Source organism: Eurosta solidaginis, chromosome 2, assembly GCF_040869045.1.
Source record: "Eurosta solidaginis isolate ZX-2024a chromosome 2, ASM4086904v1, whole genome shotgun sequence".
Classification (NCBI taxonomy): Eukaryota; Metazoa; Arthropoda; class Insecta; order Diptera; family Tephritidae; genus Eurosta; species Eurosta solidaginis.
In genome coordinates, this window is record NC_090320.1 from 88,630,816 (window position 1) to 88,653,326 (window position 22,511).

A 22,511-nucleotide genomic window follows, 5' to 3' on the forward strand; every position below is an offset into this window, starting at 1 on the left:
GGTAGGGTTCTGTTGGCCTCGTTCGGGGTGAACGAGAGCGGGTTTAAGTGGGTTGTTGACTTCGTTCGGGATGAAAGAGAGCTGGGTTAAGCGGGTTGTAGGCCTCGTTCAGGGTGAACGAGAGCTGGGTTATACGGGTTGGGAGTTACAAGTCTCCCTCCCCCTCACCGGAGGGTGGTAGTAGGACCAATTTCGTGATTGGTCTGGTGGTTTGTCCTCTTGCCGTATCAAGTTCGACGACTCGAACTCGGTTATCGGGGCCATAATGGAGGTTGGCTATCCGACCTAGTCTCCATTCGTTGGGGGGCAGATTGTCCTCTTTAATGACGACTAAGTCCCCCTGTTTGAGATTCGATTGTGGATGCTTCCACTTAACGCGCTTCTGCAGTTCGGTGAGGTACTCCGTTTTCCACCGCTTGCAGAAGGTTTGATGCAGCGCATTAAGTTTTTCCCATCGATTGACGAGGGAGGCGCGATTCTCGCTGACGTCAATCTCGGGTGGCGCTAGTAGGTGGCCCCCGACTAGGAAGTGCCCGGGGGTGAGTGGCTCCAGGTTGGACGGGTCATTGGAAGATGGGCTTAGGGGTCGGGAGTTGAGACAGGATTCAATCCTACACAGGAGGGTGCTGAACTCCTCTAGAGTAAATTTATGATCCAATGCGATCTTTTTGAAATGGGTTTTGAAACTCTTGACTCCCGCTTCCCACAGTCCGCCCATATGAGGAGCAGCTGCTGGTATGAAATGCCATGTAAGGGTTTGGTGGGCATATTTAGAGAGGGTTTGGTTGCGCGCATCAACGAGGAATGCCTTGACCTCTGAGCGGAGAGCCCTCGAAGCACCGACAAAGTTCGTTCCGTTGTCGGAATAGAGGTTTTTCGGGCATCCTCGTCTGGAGACAAACCGACTAAATGCTGCTAGAAACGCGGCGGTGCTGAGGTCGCTAGTCGCCTCTAAGTGGATCGCCTTAGTCGCAAAGCAGACGAATAGGCAGACGTAACCCTTAGACATGCGGCATCCTCGTCCGCTGTAAGACTTTATGTCAAACGGTCCTGCGAAATCCACCCCGGCGTTGGTAAATGCCCTGCTAAAGGTAGTGCGTTCCGCAGGGAGGGTTCCCATGAGTTGCGTCGGGGAACGTTTGCGGAATAGCGTACAGGCCTTGCAGTTGTGTATGATGGATCGGATCATGTTTTTGACCCGAGGTATCCAATACTGCGTGCGTAGGAGCCGCAGCATTAGTTGGTTTCCACCATGTATGGAAATGGTGTGGACAAACTGGACTAGGAGACGGCTGAGTCGGCAGGCGTAAGGGAGGATTATCGGGTGACGCTCGTCGACGGGAACGTCTCTGGATGCGTTGAGACGACCCCCCACCCGAAGGACATTATCTTCGTCGATAAAGGGGTTTAGAGAGAGAATCTCGCTTTTGGTCGCGATGGGTTTCCTAGTTCTCAGAGAGCTTATTTCTTCGGCATAGTGGTTGGTTTGGGATATCCTTATGAGGCGGCTAGTCGTAGCCTTGATTTCGTCGGGCGAGATCTGGTGAGACTCTGCTTTAAAGGACATTTTAGTTTTTGGACGTGTTCTATTCGAGAATCGTATAATGTAGGAGATTACCCGCAACGCTCTTGATAGATCGGAAAACCGATCAAGAATATCCTCGCTATTGTTGATGTTCGTTGCTACATGCACTTGTACTCGTTTTTCTTCGATGTTTGTGTGGTACTCCTGTTCGCCTTGAGATGGCCATTTTACTTTGCCTTCTTGCAGCCAAGAAGGTCCCTGCCACCACGAAGAGTTGTCGACTAGGTCCGTGGCTGGAAGTCCTCTGCTGGCTAAGTCCGCTGGATTGGATGCGGACTCGACATGATGCCATGCTTTAGTTCCTACCTTCTCGACGATTTTCGTTACCCTGTGAGCTACAAATGTTGACCAGGAACACGGGGGTTTTCGAATCCATGCGAGGACGATGGTCGAATCTGTCCATAGGTGCATGTTAAATGTGCCTAAGTTCAGGTTCTCCATCACAGTTTCCAAAGTTTCTGCCAGCAAGACGGCACCGCATAACTCCAATCGTGGTAATGAAATTGTTTTTACTGGTGCCACCCTCGTTTTTGCCATGAGTAGACTAACGTATGTCCTGTCGTTGATCTTAGCTCGCACGTAAACCGTAGCCGCGTAGGCTTTTTCGGACGCGTCACAGAAGCCGTGAATCTCTATATCGTTGGTTGGGGTGAAGTGCACCCACCGAGGTATACGAATCCGGTTAATGGCGGGGTACTCCTGCATGAAGGTTTGCCACCGATCTAGAGTGATTGTGGATACCGGTTCATCCCAATCCGTCCCCTCCAGCCAAATGTTCTGCATTAATATCTTAGCTACGATGATAACTGGAGCAAGCCAGCCTAAAGGGTCGAAGAGTTTGGCGATGGCAGATAGGATCGCCCTTTTTGTTAAGATGTCCTGGTTTTCGATTGGTTTCGCTGTAAAATAGAAATAGTTGGAATGCGCGTTCCAACGGATGCCTAGGGTTTTTACCATGCTCGCGTCCTCGAATTCCAGAAAGTCTTCCGTAAGCCTGTGAGGTTTGGGTATGCCCTGTAGTATCCTACTGCAATTAGATGTCCACTTTCGCAGAGGGAATCCTGCTGACTTTAATGCAGCTGTGATTTCATCGCGGGCCGCGATTGCTGGCTCGATGATGTGTCCCCCTGCAAGGACGTCATCGACGTACATACTGTTTCGCAAGATATGCGCTGCGGTTGGCAGAGAGGCCTCGACGTCATCAGCAAGTTGATGTAGGGTTCTGATCGCTAGATAGGGGGCACAGTTTACCCCAAAGGTTACCGTGTTGAGCTCAAACACGCTGACAGGGTCCTCTGCTTTGAGTCGAAAAACTATTCTTTGGTATTGGGTTTGATTTTCCTTTACCCAAATTTGCCTGTACATCTTCTCAATGTCGCTATTGAAGACGTACTTGTAGAATCTCCATCGGAGGAGCAGTATTGTTAAGTCGGATTGAAGTACTGGGCCGGTGTGTAGAACATCGTTCAGGCTTATGCCATTGGATGTCGGGCACGACGCGTTGAATACGACCCTTACTTTAGTCGTTGTGTTTTCTTCCTTGATCACCGCATGATGCGGTAAGAAATAGCAATCAGTTGATTGTGGTGGTACTACGGTGTGCACCTTAGTCATGTGCCCTAACGTGACATATTCTGTCAGTACCCTATTGTATTCCATCTGTAGGGGCGGGGTCTTGGCTAGGCGCGTCTCGTTCCGATAGAACTGAGAGCAGACGCTCTTGAGAGATGGGCCCAAACAGACGGTTTTTGGGAAGCTTTGTTTGAATGGAAGGGCGACAGTATATCTTCCATCTGAGTTCCTTTCCGTTGTGGTTTTATATAGTGCCTCGCAATACGCATTATCTTCGGTCAGGGCCTTTTTTGTAGGTACGTTTTCAAGTTCCCAGAAAGCGGCTAGCTGCTTGTCTAGGCTAATTTCATTGAAAAAGGATACTCGTGTATTGGTTGGGTGAGGTGCATCTGCACGACCGGTTAAAATCCAACCGAAGACGGTTTCTTGGGCGAGAAGCGTATTTAGGACGTTCTTCCGTATACCGTTTAGTATGATCTGGGGATAAATATCGCCTCCAAGTATGAGGTCGACTGGTTCATTAATAAAGAACCTCTTATCCGCCAGAATCAGATCAGGGAATGCTTGCCGAGTCGTTGCGCTCACATGGCAAGTCGGAAGGTCCCCTGTTAATTGAGGCAGGACTAGGGCCACTGTATGGATGCTCACTAAGGGGTCTGTAAGCGAACCTAAGTTAATTGAGCATGATTCCTTTACCTGTGCAGATGGTGTATTATTTATTCCTGACACCTGCACATGCAAACGTTTGGACGGAAGGTTTATTCGCTTCTTTAGTCTTTCAGTTATGAAAGAGCATTCGGACCCAGAGTCTATCAGCGCTCTGGCGGAAAATTTCACCCCGTTGTAGATTATATGAACCCGCGCTGTTCCTAATAACACCCCTTTAGTGGTGGTAGCATGACACGAAGAGACGTTATTAGCATTATCTTGTCTTTTTTCAGACTCCATCCTTGCCCTAGCCTGTTGTGAGGTTGAAGGTGTATTATCGGTGGTGTTTTGGGTCCACCTTTGAGGAGTTGTCTTTGGTTGTGCTGTCGGAAGATGGAGCAAGGTGTTGTGCCTTGCATGGCACGTGCTGCAATTAAATTGGCTAGTGCATCGTGTCACGGTGTGTCCACCCGACAGACAATTCAGACAATAACTATTGTTCTTGACAAATTCGATTTTCCCTGACGTAGACAACCTACGGAATTTTTGGCAATTTCGTAATTTGTGCTCCGTACTGTTGCACATCTTACATGCCGATTTTGGTACGCTGGCTTGGTAAACCCCAAGCTTTGTAGAGTTTTCCCTAGAATTCGAATTTTGACTTTTGGGTGCTTTTGTAGTTTTGTTACCCCTAAGATCGGAAACCGTCTCTAATGTCTGGAAGCGATTGGACAGGAATTTGTCCATATCCTCCCATTTCGGAATATCTGTTTTCCGTTCTACGGTCTGTTCCCAAAGAGCCAGTGTAGATTCAGGGAGTTTTGTGGAGCATAAGTAAGTTATAATTGCATCCCAATTTGTGATGTCAATATTATGACATTGTAGCGCAGAAATGCAATTGTTGATCTCACGTTGCAATTTTTTAATTGATCTTCCACACTCCTGCTCGACTGCCGTCAGATTAAATAAAAGTTTTAATTGTGTGTTGACGAGGATACGTTTATTTTCGTACCTGTCGCTTAGATTCTTCCAGGCGGTTGCAAAACCCTCGTTTGTTAATGAGCACCTTCCCACTATTTCTTTTGCCTCCCCTTGCGTTTTTTGTTTTAAATAATATAATTTCTCGACATCTTTCAGATCAGTATTGTGGATGTATATCGCCGTGAACATATCTCGAAAAGCTGGCCAGGAGAGGTAGTCGCCTTTAAATACATCGGTGTCACAAGGCGGCAGCCGCATTTTATGTCCACGGCGCGAGGAGTCTTCCTCCTTTGCTTCATCTTTCGCCGGCTGTGGAGTGATAGCTTCGGCTTCAGCCGCCACAGCAGACATGCATTGCAGGTAGCATGCAAAGCAACTTTTATTTTTCTTTCTTAATGAGCTGAGCTCGTCTTTGGACAGTTCCGAATTGCTGAGAAGACTTTCATATGTGGACTTGGTCTTCTTCCATAGTGCCCTTAGCTCCTCTTGCAGTAGTGCAAGGGTGTGCTTGTTCCGGGATTCGGCCGGGGTGGAGTTGAACTCTTGTTCAAACTCCACTATGGAATCAGCCAATCTAATATAAGTCTCCATTGATTTTATTAATTTGAATATTTTGTCTCTTTGAAGGTGCCGAGCTCGGAGGTAAACGACTTAGTGGCTTTGGTGTAAATGCAACCACAACAAAAATTATAAGAGTGTTTTCGTTTTTGCTGTGACTGCGCTGTATAAGTAAAAGCTTTAGGAACACACGAATTCTGATTGAATGTGTTAACACAGATAGCAATCTTATGTGAATAGTGCTAAGCAAAAATTTAATCAAATGTAAATTATGCCGTGTATGTAATGTGGCCGGTGATATGAACCACTTATAGAAATCCTCACGAGGATTGTGCGAGCCACAGATAGAAATCCTGACGAGGATTTAATGTGTATGCACTGATATGGAAATAAACACAAATAGAAATCCTGACGAGGATTTAGTGTGTATAAAATGATATAAATGTAGTGATATGCAGCACCGATAGAAATCCTGACGAGGATTTAATGTGTATGCAGTGATATGGAAATAAACACAGATAGAAATCCTGACGAGGATTTAGTGTGTGTAAAGTGATATAAATGTAGTGATATGCAGCACAGATAGAAATCCTGAGGTTCTAGTCGGTGCAAAGTGATATTAAGCACGGATAGAAGTCCTGAAAGGATTTAATGTGTCTACAGTGATATGCAATGCAGAGAAGAGAATCGTCTGCAAATATTTAATGTGTCTTAACAGGTGTGTTGGACACAGATAGAAATATTTTGGAACTTAGCGTGTTAAAAAAAATTAAAAACGCAGATGGTAATCCCAATGTGGATATAGTGTAAAATGTGAACCACAGATAAAAAATCCCAATGAGGATTTAATGTGAAACACAGATAGAAATCCTGCCGAGGATTAAATGTGTATACAAAAGGGTGTTATGTGAAAGTTGATGAGTATCGCCGAGTAGCCAACCAGGGTATCTTTCCCAATATAAATAAGAAAATAAATGTGTGTATCCAACTTAATGTGGACAACTGCACTTTTTAATTATTTATTATAAAAAACGCTGAAAACATACAGCTATATAATATAAAAACGATCAGTATAAAATTGTGTTTGTGACCAATTGTGATGAGCCACTAGCCACCCAACGTAGTGATACTTTTTTGGCTTTTGGTAATATTTCAGCTCGCAAACTGATTACTAAAGTGAATTCCGTGATAGACAAGCTACGGCTATCAACCAAGTGTAATTATGGTTCCTGACTAGGAAGTTTGTCAATGTATGTGACGATGAGGGGGTACAACACAGTGCAGTGATGAGTGTGAAAAAAAACTAAAAAAAAAATTCACTGACTGTCTGCCTTGAGCGGTGTCGAGTAACCCTTACCACTGGTGGGGGGAATTACCCGATCGTCAAAAGGCGATGGTGTGTTTATAACCACGAATTCTAACAATTTCACTTGCTTTGCCTTTTTTGTCTAACACGGAATGCACTTTCCGTGCGTAAATCACGCAAATAAAAAAATGTTTTGTGCAACCAAGCAACCACGTACCTTGTGTTTTTAGTTGATCGATGGGCAGCGATGTGTTGATGTGTTGGACTGTAGAGTGATGACAAACTGTGATGATGATATGATGTGTATGACTGTAAGATGTGATGCTAATGTATGTGTTTGATGATGGACTTTGACTGATGAGTATGATGATGATAAGATTGTATGTGATGTCGTGACGATGATATTAGTGGACTGTATGAGTGATAATGGACTGTATGATGATGCGATCTCGACGTCAATAGACTGTGTGTGATGATTTGTGGCTGTATGTGTGCTCGCTTGTTTTGTGTTTTTGCTGGTTTTTATGTTGTTGGATATAATAAATAACCTCTTTCGACTTTGTTCGCTTTATCCAAACTATGAAAATTGGCAAAAATTTTTTAAAAAAAGTGCTGTTTTCTCTAGAGTATGCGTCTGAATATTAATTTCCTCGGCGCGTAAGGACCAAATGTTGCGGGGGGAATGTGGCACCCGTGTCGTAGGGCGCGATCGCACGCAAATAGAGAAATAAAAAGGAGAGAATTAGTATCGAGTAATCACAATGTATTATTATTATTCATTTCATCAACAATATAAATTTTTGCTATGTCTATTATAAATAGAGGAATTATTTTAGATTACCAAGTGGAGATTCACTATTATAAAAAGTATGTTTAATGACAAATTCGTGCCCGGAATAAATAGTAATGCAACCAACCAGATATATTGCAAAGTGGTTGCAATTGCAAATTTTGAAAATATACAAAAAGGGCACTTGGCAATTCAAGGTTGAAAAGTTATCCGCACAAAACAAATGAAAATAACTATTTGCAAATCTTAATTCACTGACACTCGCACTGTATAATATGGTTGGTTTTTATCTTACTCACCTGGGGCTAGCTGCTGGCTCTTTGACGTTCCAAATAGAAAAGAAAGACCAAGACCGCGAACAAGTCCGCGGCACCCGCCGATAGCTAACTTTCGTTGAGTTTTTCCCCTTCAAAGTTAGCTTTCGGCTGGTGTTAGCCGTTACCGGTAATAATAATAAAAACTAATGTGCGTGTTAGGGTGGTCCGAAATATTTAGGCTGGTGGCCTAAACACCTATCCTTGTGAAATTTGGTAGGGACATAGATTCTATGACGATAACAGTTTTCTGTGAAAATTGGCGCAATCGGTTGAAGCCATGCCCAGTTTTTATACACAATCGACCGTCTGTCCTTCTGCTCGGCCGTTAACACGATAACTTGAGCAAAAATAGATATATCTTTAACTTAGTTCACGTACTTATCTGAACTCACTTTATATTGGTAGAAAAAAACGGCCGAAATCTGACTATGACCACGCCCACTTTTTCGGTATCGAAAATTACGAAAAATTAAAAAATGCCATAATTCTATAACAAATATGAAAAAAGGGATGAGACGTGGTAATTGGATTGGTTTATTGACGCAAAATATAACTTTAGAAAAAACTTTGTAAAATGGGTGTGACACCTACCATATTAAGTAGAAGGAAATAAAAAGTTCTGCAGGGCGAAATCAAAAGCCCTTGGAATCTTGGCAGGAATAATGTTCGTGGTATTACATATACGTATATATACATTAGCGGTACACGACAGATGATGTTCTGGGTCACCCAGGTCCACATTTTGGTCGATACCTCGAAAACGCCCTCACATATACAAATAAGGGCTGCTCCCTTCCCTCATTAATACCTTTAATTTGATACCCATATCGTACAAACACATTACAGAGTCACCCCTGGTCAAGCTTTGTGGCGATATCTCGAAAAGGCGTCCACCTATAGAACGAAGGCCCACTTCCTCTTAAAATACTCATTAGCACCTTTCATTTGATACCTATATCGTATAAACACATTATAGAGTCACCCCTGTTCCATCTTTATGGCGATATCTCGAAAAGGCGTCCACCTATAGAACTAAGACCCACTCCCTTTTAAAATACTCATTAACACCTCTCAGTTGATACCCATATCGCACAAACAAATTCCAGAGCCTTGGTCCACTTTTATGGCGATTTCTCGAAAAGGCGTTCTCCTAAAGAACTAAGGCCCACTACCTTTTAAAATACTCTTTAGTACCTTCCATTTGATACCCATGCCATACAAACACATTCCAGGGTTACCCTAGGTTCATTTTCCTACATGTTGATTTTCCCCTTATTTTGTCTCCAAAGCTCTCAGCTGAGTATGTAATGTTCGGTTACACCCGAACTTAGTCTTCCTTACTTGTTCATAGCTACAACTATTTTCTCTGAAAAGGAGCCAATTAAACAATTAACAAAGCTTAAATAACTTACTACTAGAGATATACGCCGCCGATAAACGCCGCCGCCGCCGATGTTTGTCCTTTTTCGTACGCCGCCGCCGAATGTTATATGTGCGCGGCGGCGGCGTCCAGCGCGTTACTATATTTTCTACTCGTTTAAAGCTGGAGACATTGGTGCTTTATCGGTAACCGTATCGGTAACCTTTTAACAGCTGATTCGACCAACCTTATGAGAATCAATGCAATCGATTATTGGTGCCGCTAAGGTCGTAACCGTATCGTAGCCAACCAATTGGGTTTTGGTTTACCGTCGTAACGATAAACAGCTGATTACGTTAGGGATACGGATACAGCGATACGACATACGGCACCAATGACTTCGGCTTAAGACTGTTTAGGCCATTTATTGTTTATGTCGAAAATTGGTCGGATATGGTCGAAAGTAGTATCAGCGGATGCGCATCACTGCCAGTTATAGGAAAATAATTGCGAAATTTAACTCTTTCTAACTGTTCAAACGTTATTTTAAAAAACGGGGGCTGTTGATGTCACGTAAACACGGACACGCCATAACCCAATTCACCAAGTTATTAAAACAAAACACTAAAAGAAAAGTTATATAATAAGAGCTTGTATGCTCACTTTGCATATTTTTTTCAAAAAATTAATAATGAACAATGAACTGAAATAAAATGACCCAAGGCGAACATGTTTTCAAATTGTCCTCAAGTTATTAAAAAAGCAAACTACCCAAAAAATTTTCCGCTTTTTTTAAATTTTATATTGCGGCTGGCTGAAAGATTAAGCGAAATCAGTGATGCAAAATCCTTTAGTGGGCTCCAGGAGCATAAACACTCCATTGAAATTATTCTTACCTCATACTTAAGATGAGGATATATGTACGTATGAGAGAGGTTTGAAAAATCACTTGGGCTAACATTCAAATATTTCTTGTTTATTTACGAAACTATACAATACCGTCTGAAATGTAAATTTTGACTTTCAGACTTCATCCTTCAATACTCAAGCCCCCCGGTTTAACATTTCCTAAAGTTGGCGGCCCTATCCAAAACTAATCCCTTGGAGTGAATTACATTGATTATAGCCTATCAACCAAGTTTAAATATCACCAACACGTTACGGCTCCTTTTACAAATGTGAATACGTAGGCACATATATTTACCAGGTGAGGCTTTGTCCATCACAAGAACACTCAAAGTGGTGAAGCAAAAGCTTTCCCAAGACAGTCGAACTAATGACCGTGTGTGCTACTACCCTAACGTTGTGGATAGTCGAACTAGTCTGAAAACTGAAGCTACGCGGTCATCCATAATGAGCTCTTATAGCATAAGGCCGGAAAACAGCAGTTAACATCTTTCAACTTAAAATCGGTCGAATGTTATTCTAAAATATCGTTTTGATTTAACGAAGACTATTGAAATCAATGTTGTGAACACAAACGTCTGCAAACGTTTGTATACATTATAAAAATTTTATCCAGGGTCCTTGTAAATTTTCAATTATGTACATGCGACGAAGATTATACGATTTTCACCCATGAGTTACGCAATGACATCCACTTAGCCTGCTTATGATTTCGAGGGCGGCATCCTTGACCGAATAGTCACTCCCTAACGTTTCAAGGTGTTTCTCTGGTGTAGCTCGGCAGCATAGCGCGACAAAAACATCCGTTAGAAAGTCTTCGGAGCTACACCTAGAGCTTCAAGGAAAGTGACGTCGACGAAGGTATGAGTTCGAAGTCGAAGTTCTATAGCTTCTGTGCTCGTATATGGTTTGAAGGTGAGGAGGCGTGAGAGCGACTGGTGGTAGGGATTGCTGCTGTTTCGTATATCGTATGTAGCTCTTAAAAACAGCCGAAAAAAGTGGATGCGCCCCTGTTCTACGAGAGTCATGAGTATTAATAGACCGAGAATAGCAACCGTAAGTCGCCTTTGTACGTGACGAGCAAGGACCCCGCAAAATATTTAAAAAAATCATGGCGACAACGAGTGTTAGGAGTTAGCCCAGAAAATCTTCTTCGGTGAAACTACGCTTTGCACGAGATATAGGAGACAAAAGCGTGACCATTTTATGTATCTCTATTTCTTTTCAGCAGACGCAGGCAGTACCAATTCCAAAGACCGGGGTTAAGTTCGAAGCCGCTCTGGAGTAAGTGAACGAGGGGCAATACCTCCGCAAGGAGTTACTCCTCAAAATTTTTGAACGATCTGCGAGATTTTGAGGCAAAAACCCCGGATCTATCCGAAATGGCCAAAGCGTTGATTTACTTAAATACATATAAACAAAACCTTTCCTAAATATTATTTTTTTAAATATAAAAATAAAGCTTTTTAAAGTAAAGACACCGGCGTAACGCCGGCGCGCCGCCCACACCGCCGCCGCCGATAAAGTGATCGGCGTAAACCTCTACTTACTACCTGCTACTATGTACCACACCAAGGGGCGATCGCCAGCCCCCCACACTAGATTTTTTCCAAAATTATTTTCACGAAGTCCCAGAGAAACCCACTATTTTTATGCAGTATTTGTATAAATATAATTATGGATATTTGATCGTTACTAATGCAGTTTTTGTATGCATGCTTTAATTGAAATATTTGCGCTGTTGATAACGTATTTAATCAAACTTTACTTTATTGAATAAAATTTATTCAGAATCTTATATGATGGCAATATAAGAGAAGATTTTGTAATTTTCCTTGATGCTTACGATTTGATCCGAGAAGAAGGTGTTATAAAAGGAGAAAAAAAATTGACAGGTGTAGCCTTGGGCACACATAGTGATTTAATAATTTAGGACTACCTTTCGAAGATTGCGTTGGAATTGGAACGGATGGATGTTCTGTAATGACATCAGAAGTTAAGGGAGGCTGTGCAGGAACTTATTAAAATATGTACCAATGCTAGTCATTGTCCGTGTTTCAACCATTGTCTAAATAACTGGCTTGCGAAAACGTCGAAAGTTCCTCAAACAAAGGATTGTATTGCGTTGATGAAAAATATTATCAGATTTCCAAATCAGTCTCCGAAACGTACCATAGTTTTCAAAAAACATCTGCAGGAATCATTAAGTGGACTATGTGAAACGCGCTGGTCTGCAAAACATGATGGTATAATGCAGTTTTGAAGAAAACATCACAAAAATTGTTGCTTCGTTTCAAGAAATTTCTACTTTGAAGATTCAATAACAAGTTCTGAGGACCGTTCTATGTTGAAATCTGTTTGCGAGACAGAGTTCGTGATTTCAATGATTTGTTTGAGCACTGTACTTTATGTTAAACGATCACTAAGCTTACTTTTTCAAATACCGTCAATATATTTAAATCAAGCTTCTGTGAAGCATTGAGTGACACTTTGCGAACATTAAAAAACCATAGACTTAAAGCAGAAAGTTGTTTTTCGGGAATTTACAAAAAAAAATAGTCGCTTTAGCAGATGAGTTGAAGTTTGATATTGTCTTCCCACGAATTGCTAAAAAGCAAATACATCGAACGAATTACACTTCATCAGACGCTGAAGAGTATTATCGAAAAGCAGTTTGTATACCTCTTCTTGATCATATCATTCTTGATTTACACGGTAGATTACCTGAAGATACATTGCAAGTTTTTATACTCAGTTGAGCAGAGCTCACAGAGTATATTAAGTTTGATTGGATAACGGTTGGTTGTACATATATAAAAGGAATCGAGATAGATATAGACTTCCATATATCAAAATAATCAGGATCGAAAAAAAATTTGATTGAGCCATGTCCGTCCGTCCGTCCGTCCGTTAACACGATAACTTGAGTAAATTTTGAGGTATCTTGATGAAATTTGGTATGTAGGTTCCTGAGCACTCATCTCAGATCGCTATTTAAAATGAACGATATCGGATTATAACCACGCCCACTTTTTCGATATCGAAAATTTTCAGAAACCGAAAAAAGTGCGATAATTCATTACAAAAGACAGATAAAGCGACGAAACTTGGTAGATGAGTTGAACTTACGACGCAGAAAAGAAAAATAGTAAAATTTTGAACAATGGGTGTGGCACCGCCCACTTTTAAAAGAAGGTAATTTAAAATTTTTGCAAGCTGTAATTTGGCAGTCGTTGAAGATATCATGATGAAATTTGGCAAGAACGTTTACTCCTATTACTATATGTACGCTTAATAAAAATTAGCAAAATCGGAGAAGGACCACGCCCACTTTTAAAAAAAAAATTTTTTTTTAAAGTAAAATTTTAACAAAAAAATTTAATATCTTTACAGTATATAAGTAAATTATGTCAACATTCAACTCCAGTAATGACGTGGTGCAGCAAAATACAAAAATAAAAGAAAATTTCAAAATGGGCGTGGCTCCGCCCTTTTTTCATTTAATTTGTCTAGGATACTTTTAACGCCATAAGTCGAACAAAAATTAACCAATCCTTTTTAAATTTGGTAGGGGCATAGATTTTATGAAGTTAAACTGTTTTCTGTGAAAATGGGCGGAACCGGCTGATGCCACGCCCAGTTTTTTATACACAGTCGTCCGTCTGTCCTTCCGCATGGCCGTTAACACGATAACTTGAGCAAAAATCGACATATCTTTAATGAACTTAGTTCACGTGCTTACTTGAACTCACTTTATCTTGGTTTGGAAAAATGAACGAAATCCGACTATGACCACGCCCACTTTTTTCGATATCGAAAACTACGAAAAATGAAAAAAATGCCATAATTCTATACCAAATACGAAAAAAAGGGATGAAACATGGTAAGGTAATTGGATTGTTTTATTGACGCGAAATATAACTTTAGAAAAATCTTTATAAAATGGTTTGTGACACCTACCATATTATGTAGAAGAAAATGAAAAAGTTCTGCAGGGCGAAATAAAAAACCCTTAAAAATCTTGGCAGGTATACATATATAAATAAATTAGCGGTATCCAACAGATAATGTTTCTGAGCCACCCTGGTCCACATTTTGGTCGATATCTGGAAAACGCCTTCACATATACAACTACCACCACTCCCTTTCAAAACTCTCATTAATGCCTTTAATTTGATACCCATATCCTACAAACTCATTCTAGAGTCACCCCTGGTCCACCTTTATGGCGATATCTCGAAAAGGCGTCCACCTATAGAACTAGGCCCCACGCCCCTTTTAAAATACTCATTAACACCTTTCCTTTGATACCCATATCGCACAAACAAAGTCTAGAGTCACCCCTGGTCCACCTTTATTGCGATACCTCGAAAAGGCGTCCACCTATAGAACTAAGGCCCACTCCCTTTTAAAATACTCATTAACTCCTTTCGTTTGATACCCATATTGCACAAAACGAATTCTAGAGTCACCCCTGGCCCACCTTTATGGCGATATCTCGAAACGGCGTTCCACTTATGGAACTAAGGATTACTCCTTTTTAAAAAACTCAATTAACACCTTTCTTTTGATACCCCATATTGTACAAACAAATTCTAGGGTCACCCCCTGATCCACCTTTATGGCGATATCTCGAAACGGCGTCCACCTATGGAACCAAGGATTACTCCCTTTTAAAATTACTCATTAACACTTTCTTTTGATACCCATATTGTACAAACAAATTCTAGGGCACCCCTGGTCCACCTTTATGGCGATATCTCGAAAATTCGACCCACCTATACAACAACCACCACTCCCTTTTAAAACCCTCATTAATACCTTTAATTTGATACCCATATCGTACAAACACATTCTAGAGTCAAACCTGATCCACCTTTGTGGCTATATCCCTAAATGGCGTCCACCTATAGAACTATGGCCCGCTCCCTCATAAAATACTCTTTAATGCCTTTCATTTGATACGCATGTCATACAAACACATTCCAGGGTTTCCCTCGGTTCATTTTCCTACATGGTTATTTTCCCTTATGTTGTCACCATAGCTCTCAACTGAGTATGTAATGTTCGGTTACACCCGAACTTAACCTTCCTTACTTGTTAATCTTAATTTGCTACTCCCATCGCATACAATACAATGAAAGAAAAGAATTTGTCCAAGATCTTGGTAAAGGATACGCATCTCTTATTGGAGGAAATAAAATTAATCTAGATGGAGAGTACGAAGTGTGGTCAGAACGCTGGTCTGATAAGCAACACAAAAAATCAATTCCACTATCAGCTGAAAAAGTTTTTAAATGATTGCAATGAATATGCTATGCGTTTTCCATCAAAAAAATGCTCTTATCAAACTTCTGGCCACGCTTCCAGCTAGCAATGCTTGTGCTGAAAAGAGTTTTTCTGCACTTCGCCGGTTGAAAGCGTGGTTACGGTCCCACAATGTCCGAGAACAGACTCACTGGTCTTGCCACTTTTAAATACCCATTTCAATATTGAGATTGATATTGATCATATAATTGAAAGATATATAAAAAAAGGGAAGCATGGAATTAAATTTACTGAGTGAATATGAACTATGCTGAAAAGAAAAATGATGTCAAAAAATTGGATGTACTAGTGTTAAATTTGAATAACTAAATGAAACCAAATATGTGTGTGAAATTATTAAACGATGTAAAAAAATACTAATAAATTTGCCCCTAAAAAATAACGGTCTGCTATACGTTTCTCTTGTTGTTTTATCTTGCATTTTCACGTATAAAGTATCTTGATGTGAACTTTGTTCAAAACACATCAGCTATTGGGAGAAACAATTACTGACTGAAATCGCCCCCTTCCCCCTCCTCAAAAAGCAGCCTGGATCCGCCACTGATCTGAAGGAAAACTGACTTTTTACCCCATCAAGTTTATTAGCGGTAGGCTCTGTATTCTTTTCGCTTCTTTTACTAGAAAATGGGTTCAGAATATACCATACATATATAGATGGGGTATATATATGGGGTATTTCATCCCATTTCGACCAATTTTGAATCCGACCCTTTTATAATTGGCTGAAAGTTTTTCTTCTGTTTTCAAAATGCTATAACTTTTTCAAAAATTGACCGTTTGCGATCTTTTTTTTATATTTGTTTTTGACTGTACTTTTCGGAAAAAATTCAAAAAAATTTTTAAAGTTTTTTTTTTTTTGTAATTTTTCAGTATTTCGAGATTTTTCGAATTTCCTTTTTTTTTTGTTCATAAAAAACTTCAATAAATTCTGCAATCATCCCCACTAATCCCGGAGTGGGACGAGAATTTTTTTTCTTTATTTAATTGAAAAAACAAAACTTTAACATTTTTTTTTGTATTATACCAAACGGTCCAATTTTTGAAAAAGTTATAGCATTTTGAAAAAAACACCGTTTTTTTTCATAATATTTAAAACTTATTTTGAGTTGGAAAACGGTGTTTTTTTCAAAATGCTATAACTTTTTAAAAATTGACCGTTTGGGATCATTTTTTTTTTTTTTAATATGTTTTTTAAGTGTACTTTTCGGAAAAAAATACAAACAAAATTTAAAATTTTTTTTTTTCAATTAAATAAAAAAAAAAAAATTCTCGGCCCACCGCCGGGATTAGTGGGGGATGATTGCAGAATTTATTGAAGTTTTTTATGAGAAAAAAAAGGTCAAAATTCGAAAAATCTCGAAAAACTGAAAAATTACAAAAAAAACTTTAAAAATTTTTTGAATTTTTTCCGAAAAGTACATTTAAAACCAAATTTAAAAAAAAAAGATCCCAAACGGTAAATTTTTGAAAAAGTTATAGCATATTGAAAACAAAAACGGTGTTTTTTTAAAAATTCATAACTTTTTATTAAGTTGGGTGAAAAAATTTGAAAAACTTTTGAAAAACGTCTTTGGTAAGCTAGAAAAAGAACAAAAACTTTCAGCCAATTCTAAAGGGGTCGGGTTCAAAATTGGTCGAAATGGGATGGAATACCCCATATATATATGTATTATTGCCGCAGCCTTATAAACACTTTTAACCACACAAAGCAAACAACAACAGCCTTTCAAGTGCACAGCTGGGTATGTAATATTAGGTTTAACCCGAACTTAGACTTTCTTACTTGTTATTCTTACTTTTCTAATAAACTTATTATATTTATCTTTCTCCCACTACCACTCCCAACCCACCTCGGACTCCCAATTCCACTCCAGATATCTCTCTCAATTCCAGTCCCACTCCAACTCCCTTTCCACTCCAAACCAACGCCCACACCCATTCCTACTTACATACCCACTTCCACTCCCACATTTCTTGCTTCAAATAATTGCGGAGATGAAGCGAATTTTAAGTTTTTCTTAATAGGGGCGTGCAACCGCCCACTTTTCAGATTTTATTTTTCCTATCATCCGTGAAACATAACGAACGAAACAAGAAACTTGTCGGAATCGGTCAAACCATTTTTAAGAATTAACGAGACTAACGCACACAAATTAATTTTTAAATAGGTACATATATAGATTATTATAGTGTGGCGAATGTTAGCAATTTCGATGCGTCACTGTGCTGCTTTTCACATTCCGTTCGAAGTCGGCGTAAAAAATGTGGGTCCCGTCCCCCCTCTCTTCGGAGGTATATCACGCCTTGTATATATTTTTATTTATTCTAACAAGAGTCCCGAAATGATGGTGCTGTAGAGATCCAGAAATAGTCCCAGAACGGCCCCGAAACTACTCGGAGAAGGTCGAAAGACTACACAACCTTCACAAATCAATCTTTTGCTGCTCTCACCATTCCGACTGATGTTCCGCAAGACTTCAGCTTCTGCACGCTTTACTCCGGCTGGTAGAATACAAGACATCATACCGCATTTCCCCGCTGAAGCTGCAAACTTAGCAAGAAAACGTGGCCTGGTGAAATGACTCGACCTCAGAGACCCCATATTAGGAGTCTTTACTTGGATACTTTTCTTCTCTCCTAAATGGAGACAGCGATTTACACACAGGGATGACGAACCCGATTCCGCAATCGATGATGATGGAGTGCATGCCCGACGATTGTAATCTAAGTGTTTTTTGCCCAGTCCACAAAGAAGGGATACTGCAAATTGCGCCAACTATCGTGGAATCAGCCTTTTTAATATCGCATATAAGGTACTATCAAGTGTACTGTGTGAAAGATTGAAGCACACCGAGAATCGGCTGATTGGACCTTATCAGTACGGCTTCAGACCTGGTAAATCTACCATCGACCAGATTTTCACAATGCGCAAAATCGTGGAAAAAGCCCGGGAAAAAAGAATCGGCACACATCACCTCTTCGTCGATTTTAAAGCCGCCTTCGACAGCACGAACAGGAGCTGCCTATATGCCGCTATGTTTGAATTTGGTTTCCCCGCAAAACTTATTTGGCTGTGCAATATTACGTGGAGCAACACCAACAGCTCAGTCAGAATTGGGAAGGACCTCTCCGAGCCGTTCGAAACTGAACGAGGTTTCAGACAAGGTGACCCCCTATCGTGCGATTTCTTTAATTTGATGCTGGAGAAAATTATACTAGCTGCAGAACTTAACCGCTCTGAAACAATATTCTATAAAAGTGTGCAATTACTGGCGTATGCTGATGACATTAATATAATTGGCTTAAAAATCTGCGCCGTTAGTTCTGCTTCCTCCAAACTGGAAAAAGAAGCGGTAAAGATGGGTTTGATGGTGAATGAGGACAAAACGAAGTACCTGCTGTAAAGAAGCAAAGAGTCACCGCATATGCGCCTTTGCAACCACGTTACTGTTGGCAGATATAATTTCGAAATAGTAAAATACTTCGTTTATTTGGAAACCAGCATCAACACTAACAACAACATCAGCTCTGAAATCAAAATCGTTGTTTGCATTCGTTGTGAGCGGACGTGTTTTCGCAGTGTCGTGGGGTGCGCGCTTTTGATAATACGTTTGATCTAACTAAAAAAAATACAAAAAAAAAAAAATTGCAATATGTTCTTCCCAAATTGTAGCGAAAAAGTTGATCGCACAGATATAGCTAAAGTCGCGTGTGCGGATTGCGGTAGCCATGCCGCTTGTGCCAAAATTACTGTTGTTGACTTGGAATACATGAAAGCAAGTGGTGTCAATAATCTATGCGCTTCGTGTAATGTTTCGCGCCGCAAGTCGCTTCATCAACAGCCATTTCCAGGTTGTTCACCTGTTGTGACAACAGAAGTAACTGCTGCTTCAGGATCGAAAACTGCTGCGCAAAGAACCACCAAATCTTCAACATCGGCACCTCCCAAGAACAAATAAAATATCAACAGCACCCAAAAACAGGTAACACAACAAGTAACACAATAGACAATCACCAACAACAACGTCAATATGCATAAATTGGGGAATAATAAGAACAACAACAGCACCAACGCAAACAAAACGGAGCCAGTCCAACGCCCTCACCAAGAGAAAACTTCCAAGGAGAACGGTAAAGACTCAAAAGACATCACACTGCAAATGCTGTATGGAGAAATCATAAGTTTAAAAAAATGTAACTTTGATTTTCTCAGCACAGTGGAGCAGCTTCAACAAGAAAATAAAAAATTGAGTGAAAGAGTCTGCAAACTTGAAAGTGTGCTTAACTGGAAAGAACAACAGTTGTTAAGCAGCGCTGTAGACCAGAGCCGGCCACACAAATACTAAAACAATTGCAAAAGTGTGTGTAAAAATTGAGTGACAACTCCCCACAGTGTACTAAAAGAAAATGTGGACTGTGAAGTTCGAAATTAAAAAGGACTCTGGTTATTTGATTTCAAGCTAATTCTAACAATATTTACTTATATTCATATAACTAAGAACGCGGAGGTCAGGCTAGCCAGATGAAACTTTTTTATAAAAGAAGGTTTGGTGTTTCTTCAATGCAAAATTTACTTTAAAAAATCACTTTTTCATTAAGAAAGAACTATAAAACAAAGTAAATGTAAAGACAGAAGTATATATTTTCAAAACATAAAGTTATTCAATAAAAAAAAATGTATTAAAATTTATAAAACTAAGTAGAACGTACAAAAAGGTACTTATATTGAATTGTCAATATTTATTAATAATTAATTAATTTTAATTAATTATTAATATTTAAATTGTCAATATTAATATGTATGTTCAAAGGAACTTAATAATACTAACTAAAACGTATTAAAAGTCACTTTAACCTTGCAGTATATTGTTTTTATTATGTGCCCAAAAAGTAGCATTGACTTTTCTTTTTGGATTCACTGTTGATTCTAGTGAGTGACAAGCGAAAGCAAACGATCGTGATCGCACATCGTTAGTGTCTGTGTGAAAATACGAACTTAAATTGCATAATGTGCAACTTTTGGCCGGCTCTGTACTAAAACAATTGCATAAGCGTGTGTAAAAATTTAGTGACAACTCCCCACAGTGTGCTAAAAGAAAATATGGACTGTGAAGTTTGAAATTAAAAAGGACTTTGGTTATTGGATTTCAAGCTAATCCTGACTATATTCACTTATATTCGTATAACTAAGAACGCGGAGGTCGAGCTAACCAGATATAAATTTTTTATAAAAGAACGTATGTTGTTTCTTCAATGCAAAATTCATAAGGCCGGCATTGCTTTCCTAAAAATAAAGCAACGACAAAAGAAGCTTCTTTATTTCATAGTTCCTCTTTGCTGTATCTGATTCGCTATCAGAAAATAGTTTCCTTTTGGCTTTATCAAATAAACTGAGCTTTTCTGCTTGTGAAGCTATGCCTTTATGGCAGTTATTAAAATGCCTTTTCAAGGAAAAAAGTTTATTTGATGTGAAAATTCGCTGGCACAGCAAACATTGCAGAATATTGTTTTTATTTAATGCGGAAAAAGTAGCATGGACGTTTTCCTTTGCATTCATTCTGGTTTTGTTTAGCATGCGCAGCCGTCTTGCTTGCTCAAGCGTTCTGCAGCGAATGGCGAGCGATAGCAAAATACAAAGAACTATAAAAAATATTTTTTAAAAAATATGTATGTTCAAAGGAACTTAATAATACTAACTAAAACGTATTAAATGTCACTTTAGCATTGCAGCATATTGTGTTCATTATGTGCCCAAAAGGTAGCATGGACTTTTCTTTTGCATTCACTGTTGATTTTAGTGAGTGATAAGCGAAAGCAAACGATCGTGATCACACATCGTTAGTGTCGGTGTGAAAATACGAACTCAAATTGCACAATGTGCAACTTTTGGCCGGCTTTGCTGTAGACATTGTTCGCGTACCTCAGCTTACGAGTGATAACGCGAATGAGTGCGCAAAGCAAATTATTGGCACTGCATTTGGCATATCTCTCTCCAGATGATATAAGCAGATGCTATGTTAAATAAATAATACTTTAAAAAAAACTAAAAAACACGCTTTTATGGCTAACCGAACTAAAAAATAGAAAATAATTTTCAATTAAAAAGAGTTTATATAACAGTAGTAGAAGGGCAAACAATCATTTATAGTTAATCACCTCAAAATAAAATTATAATAAAATTTAAGTTATTAACAGAATAATTTAATTCAGATTAAAAAGCGTGGGGTGCATTTGACTACATTTCATATCTTTCCTCTCAGATAGTTGCCAATAGAATGATTGTAACATTCAATATCAAGCACCCCACGCTTTTTAATGTGAATTAAATTATTCTGTTAATAACTTAAATTTTATTATAATTTTATTTTGAGGTGATTAACTATAAATGATTGTTTGACCTTCTATTACTGTTATATAAACTCTTTTTAATTGAAAATTATTTTCTATTTTTTAGTTCGGTTAGCTATAAAAGCGTGTTTTTTTAGTTTTTTTAAACTATTATTTATTTTTAATTTTTTAGTTCAAGTAATTTTAAAAGTTTTAGTCGAGAGTGATGAAACCTCGAAACGCCAGCGGTCCATGGATGAATCCAACCCCACGGCACCGAAAAGGGCCAAGACGCAGGGAGGCTGGACGCGGTCTTTCGCCGAAATTGCCAAGGGTCGGCAGATAATAGACGAGAGCAGCGAAGATGGCAGGATCCCGAAAAATTTAATTAAATTTTATTAATAACTTAATTAACTATCGTTAACCTTATGTCACCCCACCATCACATTTTTGCATTGTCATCGAGCCTTGATACGTGTACAAAGTTTCAATCAATTTTATGGCCATTCAAAGTGGTAATAAGGCCAATTGCCCTTACGGCCGTTGACCTTATGTCACCACACCATCACATTAATGCATTGTCATCGAGCCTTGATACGTGTGCAAAGTTTCAATCAAACTTATGGCCATTCAAAGTGGTAATAAGGCCAATTGACCTTATGGCCGTTGACCTTATGTCACCACACCATCACATTAATGCATTGTCATCGAGCATTGATACGTTTGCAAAGTTCCAATCAAACTTATGGCCATTCAAAATGGTAATAAGGCCAATTGATCTTATGGCCGTTGACTTTATGTCACCAAACCATCACATTAATGCATTGTCATCG